At 33.6% G+C, this 6,747-nt stretch overlaps 1 long non-coding RNA gene across 1 annotated transcript; it reads left to right on the top strand.

The window, feature by feature from the left end:
* The first annotated feature begins 229 nt into the window (after positions 1–229).
* LOC134730750 (uncharacterized) lies at positions 230–6,344 on the top strand. The gene is made up of 3 exons (XR_010112698.1): positions 230–511; positions 3,646–3,760; positions 5,332–6,344. It is a non-coding gene; the product is annotated as an uncharacterized LOC134730750 (long non-coding RNA).
* Positions 6,345–6,747: the final 403 nt, after the last annotated feature.

Here is a 6,747-nt window from a genome sequence, read left to right as displayed (position 1 = left end):
AACAGAGAAATACCCAGAATAGATAAATCCACACAGAGAGAAAACAGCTTGGAAATATCCAGAATAGATAAATCCACACAGAGAGAAAACAGAGAGAAATACCCAGAATAGATAAATCCACAGAGAGAGAAAACAGAGAGAAATATCCAGAATAGATAAATCCACAGACAGAGAAAACAACTTGGAAATATCCAGAATAGATAAATCCACAGTGAGAGAAAACAGTCCCAGTAGTTATCAGGGACTGGAGAGAGGGAAGAATGAGAAGTGACTACTTCATGGATACAAGGTTTTCTCTGGGGGTGATGAAAATATTTTGACATCTGATAAAGGTGGTGGTAGTACAGCACTGTGAATGTACCAATTGCCACTGAATTGTGCATTTTAAAGTGATTGATTTTATGTGGAACAAATTTCACTTTAATTATAAAAAGTGAATAAACTTTTAGAAGCTAACCTTGGGAGAAGGTAGAGACTGGAAGGGATCACAAGAAAGGCTTCTGGGATGTTGGTAAGTACTCTGTTTCTAAAATTGGTTACTGATTTTTAGAAAAATCAATTTGTAAAATTCTTCAAGTTCTATGCTAATGATATGTGCACTTTTCTATGTAAGTGTTTACCTAAATAAAATAAAATGCTCACTTTTACAAAAAGAAAATATTCTGAAGTATGTACAGCCATTTTCATTTAAGCAGCATTGTACAGTATACTACAACCAGTAACTGTGGCACATATGCTGCTGAGCCCTGAAATTGTTACCGCAAATCCTAAGCTCTTTCCATTGCATTATGCCCTAGAGCTCACAACAGATCCCTGAGACTACTTTATCATCCAGAAATTTTATACTGAGCATTTTTCTCAGCCTGACACTAAAAAACCAAGACAGTTTTTTTTCTTGCAGTTTGCACATTACTAATAACCATTGCTTATGAAAAAATTGCATTAACCAACTCATGTCCAAGTGTTGGCTGATGCCAAATATTATGGATGTTAAAAAGAAAGAACAGGATACCAACTGATCTTAAGACAATATAAAATGAACTCAGATATTGATTAATGTATTAAATTGCTAATTAGTCTTCTATCCACTGTTTCTGCAGAGCTAGAAAATGTTAAATTTTCTCTCCCTAATGGATTATCACCTTGTCTTGTCTCCAAATGCCTTACAATTATTTTTTGGGTAGCTCAATTATTCTATTATTTTTGTTTGACTTAGAAAACAGAACTAAGCAATATAGCTAATTTAAAATCTAAACATGAAAGGTATGTCTTACAAAATACACTGCCACTCTCCCAATTGAGCACCTTGCTTTCTCATTAATGCAGTTGTTTAGATGGGTGTGCTATCGGATTAGCAGGACCCTCTTTGTTTCCCTTTGTGTTGATTTTCACAACACCATCTTAGTTGGTAATTTCCCATTTTTCCCTGAGGCTGCTCAGCAAAAAAGAAAAGCTGACAACTTTCTTGAAATATTTGTATAAATCCATCTATTTTTTCATTGCATCTGTCACCTATTTGCCTGAAGGTATGCAATCACAGCTCTCTTAAAATGTTATGCCTTAGGCCAGCATACTTGTGTGGTGATCAGTGGGGTGTCTCCCAAGAGATTTAGTCACCTAGTTTCTAATTTGTGCTCCTATACAATCAGCTTGTGGGACACAAAGATACACATTCACACACAGTTGATTATATAAGTATATAAATATTTATGTTTCTGTGATTGTGGAATCTATCTATCTATCTATCTATCTATCTATCTATCTATCTATCTATCCATCCATCCATCCATCATCTCTTTTGAAAATCTTGTACTTTTTATGTGGTATGGATGCCAGTGGAATGCTACGGTGTTTTTACATACTACTCATCTGTTACCCACAAATAGTAGGCATGAAGAAAAAACATCAACTATTACCAGGTGGATTTTAAATGCCATGTCTATGTGATGATTAAAACAATTCACATTTAGCACTGTTTGAGTAGTATGGCAACAAGATTGCTTATACAGGTCAATTTTACATATTTATATATTAATAAAAACTATTCATACTATATGCTAGTGTCTGTAACATTAGATTTTCAAGAACTCAACAATCAAAGTCTCTGAAGACAGAGAGTTTTATTCCCTCTCTTTTATTTTCCACTGTATTCCAAAAGTTTGGAGCAGTGCTTGGCAGGTAGTAGGGACTCAATAATATTTGTTTAATATGTAAACAAATCCACACATAATTAAAGTTAAGTGTGAATAATTTTTTAAGTTACATGTTTATCTGTATAAACTACTACACAAAAATACAAATCAATGAATTAAATATAATATTGATGTGAACTGTAAATAATACGTACACATCATTAGTATTTAAATATAAAATTGAGAGACTATGTACAAGTACCACTATTCTTTAGTACCCCTGGTCTCTTTACTAACACTTAGAACAGTATCTGAAGATTTTTAACGCTCAGCAAATAGATTCTACAAAGACCTGCTACAGCCAAACAAATTATATCCATCTTCATTTCACTAAGCCCACACAAATGTTCTTGGCTCCTTCAGTCTGAAAGATGAAACCTGGTGTGGCAATGCAGGACATCAGATTTGTTTCACCGATGTAATTTTGGGAGATGAAGAGGAATCAAGAAAAAGAAACCAAATTATATCCTAGTTAAAGAAAACTATATATTGAAAATGCTCTCCCATTTTTTATAGCTCCTAATAAAGCTATGGCTAAATTCCAAAGCTATAAAATAAAATAGATATGTTTTATTTTATTCTTTTATTGCATATTCAGATTTTTCAATAGAGTGAGTCTCATATCTATATTGAATTTTATTAATGGAAACCAAACACATTTGAAATGCACTATCTCTGAATGCCTCGCTCCATTCATTCAGCCATATTAACTGACGATAACACCAAGAACAGCATTATCCACAATAGATTTACTGTCAGTTCAATTTAATAAAAGAGTTACAAAACTTTAAACATACTCATGGATCATCCCTGCTAGAAGTTACAATACTTTGGGGGAAAAATGGATACAAAATAAATATTTGTCATAATTCATCTCTAAAAAGTTACAACATTTTAGGAAAAATAACACACTGAGTACTTTAAAAATTACAGAAAAATCTAAAAATACAGCAAGAAAGTATTAACTTGAATATAATTAAATGCTAAAGTATATATCATAAACAAGAAATTCTAAGACTAGCTAGGAGAAAGATAAATGCTACCTGGTGTTGCAGGAGGAAGCTTCTTGAAAGTGGTAGAAAACTATAATGAGCATTTAAGAAGTTGAAAAACTGAGATGGAGCTGTAAATCCTAAAGGCCTGCAAAGATAAAATAAGTATTTTAGCTGTGAGAAATCATTGCTCTTAAAGTACAAACTTTTTGGAATCCCATTGTTAAAGGAAAGGGGTCCAGATTCAGACCTCCGAGAGAGGGTTCTTGGAACTCATACAAGAAAGAATTCAGAGCGAGTCCATAGAGTAAAGTGAAAGCAAGTTTATTAAGAAAGTAAAGGAATAAAAGAATGACTACTTCATAGACAGAGCAGAGCCGGGGGCTGCTGGTTGCCCATGTTTATGGTTATTTCTTGATATGCTAAACAAGAGGTGGATTATTCATGCCTCCCCTTTTTAGACCATGCAGCATAACTGTCTGACATTGCCATGCCATTTGTAAACTGTCAAAGTGATGGTTGGGAGTGTAGCAGTGAGGACAACCAGAGGTCACTCTCATCACCATCTTGGTTTGGGTGAGTTTTAGCTGGCTTCTTTACTGCAAACTGTTTTATCAGCAAGGTCTTTATTACCTGTTCTTGTGCCAACCTCCTATCTCATCCTGTGACTTACACTGCCTTAACCACCTGGGAATGCAGCCCAGTAGGTCTTAGCCTCATTTTACACAGCCCCTATTCAAGATGGAGTTGCTCTGGTTCAAGCAACTCTGACATTATTAAAGCATCAAGTATTTAGCGCTCCCTGGGATGACTTCTCTGTACTTTGCTGTAGAACTCAAAATATAGGTAGGTAGAAGGGGAACAACAGTAATAGTTGTAGGCTATAACCTCTGGATCTAACCAGGGATTCTCTTAAACTCTTTCAAAACAAACTAATGAAGAGTTTTATGTTAGCGATGACCTAGTCCATTTTTTGTTGCTATAACAGAATACTTATGATTTGGTAATTTACAAAGAATAGAGGTGGATTTCTTACAGTTTTGGATTCTGGGAAGTCCAAAGTCCAGGGCACTGCTTCTGGCAAGGGACTTCTTTCAGTGTCATCCATGGCAGAAGGCAGAAGGGCAAGAAAGTACATTAGAGAGCAATATAATTGAACTTGAACTCACTTTCATGACAAACTCACTCTCAAAATAAGGAACACACTCCCTCAATAACAACTTTAATCCATTCATGAAGGAAGTGCCCTCATGACCTAATCTCCTTTGAAAGTCCCACCTCTCAATACTGTTGCATTGGGGATTAAGTTTCCAACACATGCTTTTTGGCGGGCACATTCAAACAATAGCAGCAGTGTGTTCATAAAGCTATATATGCATCTCACATATTTTATGTATTTGAAGATCTCTGAAAATGCTGACTTTAAAGACCACGCTATAGATAACATCCATATTAAGAGGCAAAAATCAGGAATCATACAAATTAACATTCTGTATATAATTACAATACGTTGGAGTAGATGCTGATTTATCTATAGAATTTTTGAATTTGATTCCCTGTGATTAAATCAAAGATTGTGAAATTTAAGCATGCTTGTATAGTTAAAATTTAGTTCCATATTTACAGTTATCACTGAGCAAAAGTTATGTCAAATCTATCAGCAAAAATTTTGGAAAGTTTCTTATTTTAATAATTCAAGTATTTGTGAAATTTTCTTCCTTCCTTCATCAACCATTCCTAGAACATACTAATACAATTACTTACTGTTCTACTGATAATAAGATATAAACTTGCTTTTCTTCTAAAGAGTATTTACTCAAAAAAGCAATCGACAACATTAAAGGTAATATTTAACAGCGGTCACTTATTATCTCACTATTGTAACAATCACTGTTTGATTGCAAATTGTGTAGTCAGCATGTACGTGTTTTGCCTTGAAAAATTCCCTTTTTTCTCCCATTTTAAAAACTACTAATGATAAGCATTTTAAATATGCTCAGCAGGATTTATAGCAATCAGTGTAACTATGATGACTTAGCTAAATGTATTTTTCTAGATTAAAGTGTAGCATTATTGAATTTTAATTTGTCTCTGTTTCTGATTTGTAATATAATTCTATATATATTTTAAAAATTACCTTATCACAGGTTGATTTCTCTAAGAAGTACATGCTGAAATGAAGTTAAGAGTACAAAATATTTATCAGAGAGTAGTAACACAGAGGAGACACAGGATTTGGCAGAAACACTAAACCATGGTGAAGACCGGCTAAAGTCTGTTTGACCAAAGGGGAGCTCTAAAGTAAATATGAGCCATTAAGGGAGCCCCACACTGGATGGAAATGGCCAAGCCCTTTTACAACCACCTTCTCCTTGAGACACTGCCTGCAATTCACCCTGGGAAAGCAAAACCTCAACTGTTTCTGCCTCATTCATTCTTTGTCAGTGCCGTAAGAAGATTGAGATTTCAGCTTGTAAATGTTGAAGCAAAACCTAAAGTGGTTAATAATGGGAGTTTGTCACAACTATCTTAACACAAATATAAAATATTTGCATGAACTGTAATAACCTTTTATTTATAAATTAAAAACTTATTGATAAAATACAGATTTCAATAACATTAGTAAAAAATCTTTTCACTTTTCTTAAGTAATTCAGAATAGATCATCTTTCATTTTAGTTCCTACACTTGATCCTTAGAAGAAAAAGAAACCTATTTTTTTTATAATGAAAACACTTTAGTTTAACATAAACAAGAAAAAGGGAAGACTGGCTGAGAAAAAAAAACTCTAAAAACCATCTAGCATATTCAAAAGATAATTCATGCCTTTAAGATCATTTAAGCAGTACATCACCTTTAGTTATAAAGAGAAATGTGAAACTATTTTTACAATTAATTACATCTATCAGCAGGAAATAAAATGTATTCAAAATTGACCTGTATATGAGTGATGGTTGTAACAGAGTTATTGATTTTTCCTGTTGGGAAATGCCATCCAAAACTGGCATGATCGTTTCAAGTAAACTCAAAATCCGAACAATGTCTTCAAAAGTAGGCATGTTGTTAACAATGGTTCCTGCTGTTTTCTATGAATGGGCAGTAATATTCTCTATAACATTAGCCCTTGGAAATTAAAATGTCCTTTATTGAAAACAGAGAAGTCTGTCAAAATGCTATGTTTTTTTATTAGGAACACTGCTAATCCTATAAAACAGCTTCTTCCTCTCACCTAATCACTACAATTATGCCTCTAAACTAACAGAAAGATACCAAATCTAATCTCTGACAAAGTGTCACAGTGACTAAAAAGGGAATTAATTTACTTGCAAGGGAGTAGAGAGAATATACTGTATTTTGGACATTGCGCATGCTAAATTCTGTCTTCAAGTAATTTAAGAAATAAAATTTATGAAAATTCTTCTGGGAATAAATATTACACAGTAGACTTCAAAGAGAAATTCCTTGCTGTGAGTCATAGGCATATGCAAAGGACTATTTGAAACTGCCTTAAATGAATCTTATTTAGGGAAAATTACAGACTAGAAGAAAATACGAGTTCAGAA

Source organism: Pan paniscus, chromosome 6 (assembly GCF_029289425.2).
Source record: "Pan paniscus chromosome 6, NHGRI_mPanPan1-v2.0_pri, whole genome shotgun sequence".
In the NCBI taxonomy this organism is placed as follows: Eukaryota; Metazoa; Chordata; class Mammalia; order Primates; family Hominidae; genus Pan; species Pan paniscus.
The sequence above is the reverse complement of the archived record's forward strand: the minus strand, read 5'-3'. Positions and strand labels throughout refer to the sequence as shown.